General features: G+C 57.2%; 5 non-coding genes across 5 annotated transcripts; all 5 read left to right on the forward strand.

Annotated features, from left to right (window-relative positions):
• Nucleotides 1-1,645: 1,645 nt before the first annotated feature.
• Nucleotides 1,646-1,727, forward strand: TRNAS-AGA (transfer RNA serine (anticodon AGA)). Its single transcript has one exon. It is a non-coding gene; the product is annotated as a tRNA-Ser (tRNA).
• A 1,788-nt stretch (nt 1,728-3,515) lies between these two features.
• TRNAM-CAU (transfer RNA methionine (anticodon CAU)) lies at nt 3,516-3,587 on the forward strand. The gene has a single exon. It is a non-coding gene; the product is annotated as a tRNA-Met (tRNA).
• A 2,283-nt stretch (nt 3,588-5,870) lies between these two features.
• On the forward strand, nt 5,871-5,942 carry TRNAG-UCC (transfer RNA glycine (anticodon UCC)). Its single transcript has one exon. It is a non-coding gene; the product is annotated as a tRNA-Gly (tRNA).
• Nucleotides 5,943-7,061: 1,119 nt separating this feature from the next.
• On the forward strand, nt 7,062-7,144 carry TRNAL-CAG (transfer RNA leucine (anticodon CAG)). Its single transcript has one exon. It is a non-coding gene; the product is annotated as a tRNA-Leu (tRNA).
• Nucleotides 7,145-9,517: 2,373 nt separating this feature from the next.
• On the forward strand, nt 9,518-9,589 carry TRNAQ-CUG (transfer RNA glutamine (anticodon CUG)). Its single transcript has one exon. It is a non-coding gene; the product is annotated as a tRNA-Gln (tRNA).
• Nucleotides 9,590-11,047: the final 1,458 nt, after the last annotated feature.

Genomic DNA, 11,047 nt, shown 5'->3' on the forward strand with positions numbered 1-11,047 from the left:
TCCACCAACTTATAGCACTGCTATTGACAGAGTGGGAGTCTGTAAATACTCTGCCAACCCAAACCTTCCATACAACCCCACCGCCCAGAATGGTTTTTGACTGTCAGCACAGCAAAGAACATTGCTTTTTTTTGATTTAAGCAGCCCTGGAAGGAGAGACTTGAGAAGCTTCACCCACTTCAGGTAGAGAGTCTAGGTGAGAGAGGCTCCTTGCGTTTCCCTTGGCCCACAGGCCATAAGCTGCAAGAGAAATGAGGGTGTCTCAGTTCTTAGTTACCAGCAACATCATTACATCCAGTTCCAGTAAACTTCAGGGTGCCTCTGCAATGCCGCAGCCTGGACGGGGTAGGTGTAGCATCTCCAGGGTGACTTCAGATCAGACAGACAGGCCTTTGAGCCATTCCATAAAGAACAGGCCTCCTCCCACCACACTCCAAAATTGCATAGCTGGCCTCATGAAGCACAGTCTGTCCCCTGACCACCACCTAGGCATTCTCAGTCTTCATCTGTTCCCTGCCTTAGCAGCGTGCTTTTCTTGCCAGGTGCAACCAGCCGCAGCAGCAGCAAGACCAGCTCTGTGCCAGGCCAAAACTGCCTCTCTCCTGGCCCCTGTACCAGCACTGCAGTGAAGAGCCAAGTCTGGAGCCCTCCCAACAGGCAGATAGCACTGGTCTCTCTTGCTCTCAAGGCTGCAGGGAGGAGAGGGGAGTGGCTTGAAACCCCAGGGGAAAGCTGGGAATTTTTTGAGCAGGAGAGGCTGCCTGCAGAGGATGTAAGAAACCCTGGAGCCAGGCTGAAGAGACGTTTGTCAGCCTTGGCCAGGAATCTAACCCGGGTCTACTGCTTGGAAGGCAGCTATGCTCACCACTAAACCACCAACGCACCTGTGGGCAGTGCTGCCTCCTGCTCCTCCAGATCAGAGCCTGGCCTGCCTCCTGCTCCTCCGCTTCACAGACTGGCCGGCCTCCTCCTTCCAGTCTCCCCGCGCACACACTTACTTCCTTAACTCGCTCCTCATGTTCACCCTCTCGACTGCAACCACCTCCCACCCTTGCTCTGCATGCAGTCAGCCACGCAGCCATCTTTCCATAGATCTCTGCCACTCTAGCAAACCGTTCCCTCTACACACCAACACCCTGCATGGCAAGTGTCATAGTCTTTGTTCAAGGATTGACACCACCCTACGTCCCCAAGAGGCTGGACGTGCTGCCGGGGGGTCACCATCTCCCCTGCAGTAATGTCCCCATGCTAGCGCTCACAGCAGGCTTGGAGTCCCCCTCAGATAAATTTGAGAAGCAATGCGGGGACTAATATCCCACCCCACAACTACCACCAGCCCTGATGGTCTCCACGCAGCTGCCTTCCCTTCTTCCCTGGAAGCAGTCACGACCAGCTGGGGAGTGAAAGCATCCCCTGTGGCAGGATATCCCAGATACCTGGCTGAGGGCAAGGCGTTGGGAGCTGCAGCTATAGCCCCTGGGGTTACGCCTCTCAAGGCCTCTGGAAGGCTGGCACCAGGTGCCCGTCATGCTCAGTGCAGGTCCCAAATGCAGGGCTTTGAGTGAAGCCTGGCCCTGAAACTCGCAGGGAGCTAGGTGTCATTGCAGAGGGCATGTGATCAGCAGGGCAGAGAGGGCTGGAGCAGGTAGTTGTGGCCGAGTGGTGAAGGCGATGGACTAGAAATCCATTGGGGTTTCCCCGCGCAGGTTCGAATCCTGCCAACTACGGGGCGCAGTCCCCTTTTGGGCTGCCTGCAATTGACCCCGCTGCAGCCGTGGGACTCTGCTCCACACTGTACCTGGTGCCCAGGGAGACAGTAAAACCCACTTGCCTACAGCACTTGGCCTCTCCTGTCCCCGTCCCACCCCTTGAAATTCTTGGATGGATGGATGGGAAATCCTGCTCCCATTGACAAGGTAGGCAAGTTGGGGGAAGAGAATGGACCAGTGCTGAGTATGAGCTGTGAAAAGAGGTCCACTGTTGTTGGTTGTTGAGCAGAAGTTAAGAGCCTGATCTCGCCTGACATCCCAAGCAGCACAGCCCCACCAGCTCTCTTCCCTACACCTGAAGCTACAGCACCTCATCTCCAAAGAGAGCTTCCACAACACGGCCCTCATTGCTAAAGATGAAGGGAGGACACCTCATGGATCTGAGATCTAGCCAGCACTCACAAAGTGCCCCTCACTTTAGGTCTCACAAAGGCAGACTGGTGTGGAGCAGCAGGGAAGTGGGGGGAAGAGCCTCACGAAGAGGTTCTACCAGATCTGCCTGCTCAGAGCCTTCCTGGGATGCCTTGTAGCATTTAGGAAAGGGCACCTCCCAGTCCGGCGCTGCCCTGGGGCGACTGGGAGCCACCTCCACCCCCAGCAGTGCTGGGCAGGATAGGCACCGCTGAAGGAATGATGAGCAGGGGTTGGGGTTTCTCTGACTCCCTGGCACCCTGCATGGTGACAGGGGCAGCCCTTGGCTGTCGGCGAGCTGCAAGGGCAGGGCTGCGCCAGGAAGGAGGACAAGCCGGGAGCTGTGGGGGAGCGCAGCACAGCACGGGCAGGGTAAGGCCCACACAGGCGGTGTGAAAGGCAAGGCCCTACCTGCCATGCAACTTGCTTAGAGGAGCAAACACTGCCTAGGACTAAGAGCGTTTACCTCAGGGTCAACGTGACCTGAAGACCCAACCTAAACCGGCTCTCACTGGCTGAGAACACCCCATACAGACGATAAAACAATAGGAGCTTTGTCTTTCAAAAAAACCCCAGGTATGTAACTATGGCCAGAACAGCAATGGACCTGAATCTAGTATAAAACCCCTCCACCTGCACGGGACATTGGTTTAGAACGATGAAGATTAACACCCCACTGACCATACGTCCACACCACCTGCCTGGGAGAAGCACATACGGATTTTGTGAGCAACAGTAACTGATTAGCCCACCCCTTAACATGAGTAATTGGACTGGTTGACACAGCTGTATTGTAAACATATATAAACCCTGCTTTCCTCTAGGTCGGGGTCCTCCATGCGTTAGGCTGGGGCACTGCTATGTGCACAGCTAAAATCGGAGCATTATTTCCCTTGGTAATTGTATGCTAAGCATCCTTGTCTCCCTCCCCAGCTGGCAAAGGACTGACTTTTATGCCGGGAACAGGCCCACAGCCCCCTGGGAGATGGATTTCTGGGCAGGGTTGCAGCCCTCGTGAGCTTGCTGGAGAGCAGCTCCTCTCTGCCCTGCAAAGCTACAGGGCTGTCCCCTCGCTCCAGGGGACAGCTCGGGTGCTCAGAGAGAAAGTCCCCATCCAGGGTTATGGGCAGGAGGTGTGGGGAGAAGGGCAAGGCAAGGCCCTTGCGCTTCCCACCCCAGGCCCACCGCCAGTGAGCTTTCCAGGGAGACATTTCTCCAGCCTGGGCGAGGGTGCGGGTAAGAGGAATGGAAAGGTGTGAGCACAAGTGCTGGTGCTGGCAGTGCCGGGGAGCATCGGGCAGGGCTGTGGGAGGTGCCGGCTGAGGTGCTGGGGGGAGCAGAGTGGCGCAGCGGAAGCGTGCTGGGCCCATAACCCAGAGGTCGATGGATCGAAACCATCCTCTGCTAGATGCTTCTTTTCCCTGCTCCTGACAGCTGCTGCCTCTCCCAGCAAGTTTCAACCTGCGCTGCTCTAGCGCTCTGGGCAGCCGTGGCCATGGCCCTACTGCTCCCTCAGCCCCTGCTCTCTGCCGCTGCCACCTTCTTTCTCCTTTGCCTTCTTAGGAGCCAGCACTCCCAAAGTGCCCCTCGGCAAAGCAGACGGGTGGGTGTGGACCAGCAGGCAGCTCTCCCCACAAGGAAGGGGGTGTCCTGGGGACACAGGTGTTTCTCCCTTCCCATCAGGCAGCTCAGTCCCCAACTTCACAGCCACAGGTGGGAACCTCCAGGGATCTGCACGTGGGGAGGAGGACAAGGCTGCTGCTACTTTGGGAAACTCCAGTGCCTGTCGGCTTTACCACCTGGGCGCTTCCACCGTCATAGTCTGTTTGCTGCCGTGCCCACTTGTAGGTCTAGCCAGGAGCAGGGCCGAGCAGGTATTCCCAATGGGCGCTGTATTGGCTATATGTGGTTAGCTGTTGGGAGGGGAGGGGAGAGGAGTGCTGCAAGGTGGCTTCTGTGAGAAGAGGTAAGGGGCTGCCCTGTGCCAGACACAGCTGGTTCCAGCTGCCTCCACAACACTGAGGCATCTCTGAAGTTTGTGGCATGGAGAGCACCCGTGATGGAGCTCCAGGATGACTTGCTCCTTCCCTTGCCAGGCCATGGATTGCAATGACCCTTCAAAAACAATCGAGAGTGGCCTCTTCCAGAAGTCCTCCTTGTCTGAGTGCTTCTGTGAGCTGGCAGCAGGAAGACGGCATGGGTATCTGCAAGGGAGCTCCCTGCTACCTGAGTACCTGATGGGCCAAAAGCCAGATGGGCATGTAGCATGGAATGTGGCAGATGCTCATATCTGACCATGAAACCTGAGCTAGAAGTGATCCACCTGGCCTATTTGCACATTACACAATAGGAATCATAATTGTTACCCTAGCATTGCCTGCTTTTCACTCACCGATTGCTGAGCTGATACAAGACCGGTGAACAAGATATGGACGTACCTAGTGCCTAAGAAGAAATCCAGGCTAGTTGCTGTGCCTTTTCAATTCAACCAAAGGGCACATCACGCAACCACACGTTAGCCCGGGACAGCGTGAACGGGACTCCAACTGGGGCAGACTCCGACTGTGTTAGCTCAGCGTTATGCCCTGCGGTATTCCCAATGGGCACTGTATTGGCTACATATGGCAAGGTTTTGGTAGCGGAGGGGTCAGGGGGTGCAGCAGGGTGGCCTCTGTGAGACGAGGTAAGGGGCTGCCCTGTGTCGGACACAGCCAGTTCCAGCTCCAGAGTGGACCCACCGCACGACACGGATGAGCCATCAGCAAAGTCTGTGGCCCCCCTGTGAAAACACATACCGGAAAGGGCAGAATACACCGGGCAGAGGGAGGAGGAAGGAACAAAAGGAGTGGGAAAGAGCAGAGGGAAGCTGCGTCCGGCTTGGGCAGGCAAAGGAGCCTGGTGCGAGGGAGTGAAGTTGAGCCTGGGACCGGGGAGAGGAAAGGTGGTGGTTGATGTTTGTCTTTTTGTTTCTCACTACGTGAATCTGTTTTAACTGGCAAAAAATTATTTTTTCCCAAATCAAGCCTGGTTTGCCCACAACAGTTTTTGCTAAGCCACGTCCTTGTGTTTATCTTGAGCCATGAGCTTTCTCATGCAGCCTTCAGTGCCCTGCACCCCAGCGAAGGTGGGGAAAGGAGTGAGCAGCTGGGTGGGTGTTTGGCTGTGCTCATACCACCAGAGGTGCATAGACACAAGCGCACGTACACTTGCATAGTACATGCACAGCTGGCACACGTATGAACGCAGATGGGGAGCGGCACCATTTCCAGCACCCACAGAAGCACCACCAGCACTGGCACAGGCATGAACAAGACAGCTGGCCCAAGCCTTTTCTTTCCCTCTGGCTGCTTAGGGCTGGAGATCAGTGCTGGAGACAGACCCCCTCCCTCCCACATGCACGCCAGCAGGTCCCTCGAACCCCTGGCCGTACCATAGGTCCGTGCAGAGTCCATGCCCGGAGCTCAGTCCTGGTGTGTCCAGCGTCCTGCTCCAAGCCTGGGCAGTCCCTGATGCTGATCTCCCCTAGTCGGCGGCTAGTGCAGCTTGAGATTCCCTAGCCAGCATCTTACACACACAGAAAAGCACACACAGCCTCGCAGCTTGAGGTCGTGCGTGTGTGTGCAGGGGGCTGGCAGGAGGAGGCCGGCCAGGCTGCCCAGTGGAGGAGCAGGAGGGAGGAGGCCACCAGGTGCGTTGGTGGTATAGTGGTGAGCATAGCTGCCTTCCAAGCAGTTGACCCGGGTTCGATTCCTGGCCAACGCAGAGAAACTTTTCTTCAGCCAGGCTCCACAAGTGCCTTGCCTCTGCTGCTCCAAAGGAACCCAGCTTCCCTCAGCAAGTCCAGCTCCCACAGGGCGTCGAGCCACGCTCCCCTTGACTCCCAACACAGCCTTGCCTGGTGGCCAGGCCTCTGGGCACCTCCTAGGCCAGCAGACACAGGCCTGCCTTTTAGCAAGGCCAGCCTTGGCAAAAGCAGACTGCGGGGGCTGCTTTGGACCATACAGAGATTCTCAGGGAGTGTTGAAGCACTGGAGCACCTGCCCAGAGAACTTTGGGACTCTCTATGCCTGGGTATCACACTCAAGTTCCCATGGGGCTCACGCACTGAGCCACCTGCTCTAGCTTTGGGGCTAGCCCTGCTTTGAGCAGGCATTTGGACTAGTGACCTCCTGAGAGATGCCTTGCAGTCTAGCTCCTTCCATGAAGCAACAAGTCCCAGGGAGAGCTGTGCCCTCCTTCCTCTGCACCACGGGCAGTAAGTGAGCCTCTTCCCCACAGGAACTGGAGCTCAGTCGTTGCTCAGCACTTGGCGCATCTCCTGTCCTTTTGCCTTCACGCTCCAGCCCCTTTGCCACACGCTGACTCCTTGAGACCGGCACAGCATTCCCCCAGGGGTTGGTGTGGCAGAGCCCTCCTTGCCCAGCCTTCCCGGCCACGAGGAGGGAGGAAGGAAGCACCCTTGTTGCCCCAGGAACCATCCACAAGGCAGCACTGCCGGCCAAGTGCTTGTCTTGCAATATCCTGAGGCTCTGGGGGGAATGGAGAGAAAGGTAGACGTGTGCCTGGAGGCCCTTGACCACGTGTTGGCGTGTGCAGAGTCATAATTTGCTGATGGTTCCTTTGGTTGCTCCCATGAAGGCTTGCCTTGGCCTTTGCGAGACGCTGCCCCTGTGCTGGTACTGTGTGGTCCAAAGTGGCTGTAGGAGCTGCGGTCACCTGTCAGCAGCCCTTGGCGGGAGCAGGGCAAGGGTGGTCCCAGGAGCCAGCTCCCCCTGCAGCAGTGCCAGGAGGAGGCTGGCTGAGGTGGGCTGGCTCTGGCAGCCGCCAGGGGAGGAGCAGCAGAGGCAGCGTTAGCAGCAGCAGCCGCAGCAGCAGCAGTGGGTCAGGATGGCCGAGCGGTCTAAGGCGCTGCATTCAGGTTGCAGTCTCCGTGGGAGACGTGGGTTCGAGTCCCACTCCTGACAGGCTCCTCTCTCTTGGTGGCCTCCTTCAGAGCTTCTCTCTCTTGCCCCGCCCCCCCTCTCTTAAGTGGGGGCTCTGCTCAGCCTGCTGTCCGGCCCTTGCTGCAGTCCCAGCTGTTGCCGAAGGAGAAATGGGCATAACCGTGCAGCCCCCAGTAGCAGGTGATTAGGCCTAGAACAGAAACATGGCCCCTAGGGAATTCCACTTTTCCACTCTCCCCTACAAAACTCACATTCTGCATGCCTCTCGCCTAAAATGCGGCTCTTTGGACATTCACCCACAACATCCTCCCTCCCTGCTTCCACTTAGCCCTCCAACAACCCTTCTGGGCAGAAGGCGTTCCAGGGAGTCAGGGAGTGCATCCTCCTGCTTCAAGCAGGCTCACACCAACTGATGGGTGCTTTGTCCTTTCGGGTCATAAAGTACCTTGAGGGCAGACATGTCACAGCCTCTCTGCACCCCTGTTCCCATGCTTAGGCACCCTCAGGGTGATCATTTTGTTCGTGTAGCCAGTCACAAACTGCCTGTTCACTTTCTGACCACTGGCTCCCATCCTCCAGCCGTCGCAGTAACCTCCTTGTGGGCACTGGGAGGCTCCCATTAGATCCCCACCAAGCTTTTTCTTCCCCCAGCTAAGCAAGCCTTGGGTCCTCAGCCTCTCCTCACAAGGCCCGAGCCCCCGGCCCCTGACTGTCCTAGGGATCCTCCGCTGATCTTGCTCCAGTTTATCATCACTTTTCCCTGGATACAAGGCGGTATTAGAGTATGCCAGAGCACATCGTGATTGAGGGAGATGCTGAGGGAGCTGGGTTTGTTCAGCCTGGAGAAGGTGAGGGGGCTTTGTGTGAAGGTGGCTCTCTGGCTTGCCAAGGCCTACCCTCAGCCAGAAAGACCTCGGGAGTGCAGGACCCAGGAGCAGCCTGGCGTCCTGTGTGCGTCAGCATGGCCTGAGCTGCAGCTCCCAGGGACTGGGGAGCTCTGGGAGATCTCTGGCTGCCCTCTGAAGCCTGTAAGAGGGGCACAAAGTGTCCTTCCCGCAGTGTCCTCCAGGGAGGAGCAGCATTGGAGGCTACAGTGGAAGGAACATTTGCCATGACTGTGGGGAAGCAAATGGGCTGGGGACCATGCTGCTCCCAGACACTCCTCCCTGCCTGCTCAGTCCTGCAGATCCCAGGGATGGACGAGGAAAGCCCGCAGCAATGCTGCTTCTCCGGGACATGCTTTCAGAGGTGTGACTCTGTAGAGGTTTAACCCTACTCCAGTGACTGGCTGTTTCTCATGCCCTCTCTGAACGTAACCTGCCATTTGGTACCTTAGGCTTGGGCATGACAGCACGGTCTGTCCTGTGGGTTCAGAAGTACCGGATGCCAGCCCAGTGCTTCGGGCAGTCCCAGGGTACCAGGAGGTTCTGTCCTCAGTGTCCTGGGCTAAGTCTGAGATCCAGTAGAGTGTCTCTGCACGTGTTTCCTCCTGTCTGACTGCTGGGAGCAAGGGCCCTGCTCTCAACGCACAGACTCAAACCTTGGCAGAAGGAGGATAGCACCAGTGCAGCTTTTCCCCGCTGTGTGCATGTACCCTTCTTGGGCAGGCAGTGTGGTGGTCCCAGGGCATGAAGGAAAGTTCCCTCAGCCTCACAGTGAAATGTACCTGAGTCTGGAGCAGCCTCGGGAGAGAAAAGGGCACTCTCACTGAGGGAGAGGCCACTTTGGGGCAGAAGGGGACAGCGTGTCCTGGAAGAAAGGACCAGGGTTTGAAGTCAGCCAGGACTGTCCCAGCAGAGGAAGGCAGTCCAGCATGTGCAACCCATAACAAGCTGCTTTGGGCCCTCCTGCCAGCTCTTCCCTCTGTTGAATATCATCCCCTGCCCTCTCTCTTGGTCCCCTCCTTCGGCAAGGTCAGCAGCTCGGCTGCGACTGCAACCAAGAATAAGGATATCTGGTTGTTAATGGCTGCTTAGTATGAGCTACAAGGTGAGCAACAGGAGAGGCAATAACTTACTCAGGCTGTCCAACACGGGGGTGAAGGGAGGCAGCAGCAGAGGCCGCAAGTGCAAGCATCGAGCCACTGATCGCTGGGCCATGAATGTACTCTGTGAGGTGCAACGTTGATGAGGTTCTGCTGGAAACTTCATAACCAGGACTAATTGGGCGAAAGCAAGATTCTCACCGGTTACCAGCCTGGGTCTTGTAAGAGAGGGCAGGCCAGGCTTGCGCAAAGAGCTCTACTGCTCCCTTGAAAGGCCCTGTAAGTAGCAAGTGCCCTGGAGGAAGGCTCCACTTGGTGACAGCCAGGGAGATGGAGACACTGCTGGGGCTCAGCCAGGAGCATGTGCTCAGTGAGGGTGGCCAGAGGGGAAAGACAGCCTCTGTCCAGGAGGTCCCATGATGTAATGGTGAGCACTCTGGACTCTGAATCCAGCGATCTGAGTTCAAATCTCAGTGGGACCTCAACCTTTTGGCTCTCTGGGGGCTTTCCTCAGCATGCTTACACCTTAACAGCCTTGCTGTTGGGTCAATTGTTTGATGCGCTCCCATCTTTCCTTCCTTTCCTGTGCTGCCAGCCCTGGGACTGACATCAGGGCCCCTTCTCCTGCTCTGTGCCCAACAAACCTCTGCAGTCTTCCTGAGCAATGGCCCCTGTGCCCTCTCTGCTCCCTTGGTCTCAATGGCTGCTCGTGGATGAGGGGGTCCAGCAGTGGCTCACCAAATCACACAACAGCTGAGGTGGAGATCATGCAGTCCAAGCCCGGCTCAAAGCAGGGTCAAGTAGAGGAGGCTGTTTGGGGCCTTGTCTGGTTGGATGTTGGGCATCTCCACAGATGGAGACTCTACAACACTCCCTGGGCAAACGTTTTCCATGTTTGACAACCCTCACACTAAAACAGGGATACTGTGTGTGGCATTGCATGGATTTCCACCCCGTCCATTGCTTCTTGCGCTCTCTGTTTCGCTGAGGCTTCTCTGTCTCTCTTTTGCCTGCTTCTTTAGTTTTGATCCTCTGGTATCAGTTGAGGGCGCTCCACGCACAACTGGCAGTGCCCCATGCTTGGGGGTATGATTGATGCCATAGGAGAGGGCTGGTTCTCCCTCTTCCTTGCAGAGCAGGTGGCTAACTGAGGGAGGAGGAGAAGAAACCACCACGAGTCTCCAGCTATGCTGCACAAAGTCTTTAATGAGAAGGACGAAATACAGTGGCACAGGACAGAGACCAAGAAACACATCTGCAGGATTCGGGGAGGCACAGAGAATGGCCCATTTCCCAAGAACAAGCTAAATGCAAAGCACTTGCCTTTTCTGCCCTACCTGGTGGCAATCCCAGACCACCAAGAGCAGTCCCTAACTCCCGCACCCTCCCCCTGTCAGCAGGAGGTTCAGCAAAGCAGAAGAGAACGAGCCCTTTCTCGAGGAGCTCAGAGCAAAGCAGAGCCAGAGGAGGCACGGCGAGGCCTGCCGTGCAGCGAGGAGCAGCGGGCCCAGGTCCCTCCTGCCATGTGGGATGAGGACACCCAGCCCATGGGCGAGTCATAGATATGCTCCTGCTGCTGCAGGGTCCCCGTCTTCCTTCCTGCTCCAAAGGGGATGATCCGCCGGCTTCAGCAGTTCAGATTGCATCGTGGGGGAGGCAGACAGAGCCCTGACCCCCCCAGACCAAGGGAGCCCCCAGAAGAGATGGGAACCCCGCCGGTGCTGAGGGAGCTCCCAACAGCAGCTGAGAGAGAGGATCCCACGGCTGTGCTCTGAGGGAAGGAGGTGAGGATGGGGCCCGGCAGGGTCACCACCACTGGGGAAGCCTGGATGGCCACTGTCGAGTCAGCGCAGCGGGCGACACAGGGCTCACTGCAGCTGCTTGCAAGTGGGGTTGGGCCAGAGGCGCCGCAGGGGTCTGGGAGACAGGGTCTGAAGCAA

The sequence above is a fragment of the Aptenodytes patagonicus genome, chromosome 10 (assembly GCF_965638725.1).
Source record: "Aptenodytes patagonicus chromosome 10, bAptPat1.pri.cur, whole genome shotgun sequence".
Taxonomy (NCBI): domain Eukaryota; kingdom Metazoa; phylum Chordata; class Aves; order Sphenisciformes; family Spheniscidae; genus Aptenodytes; species Aptenodytes patagonicus.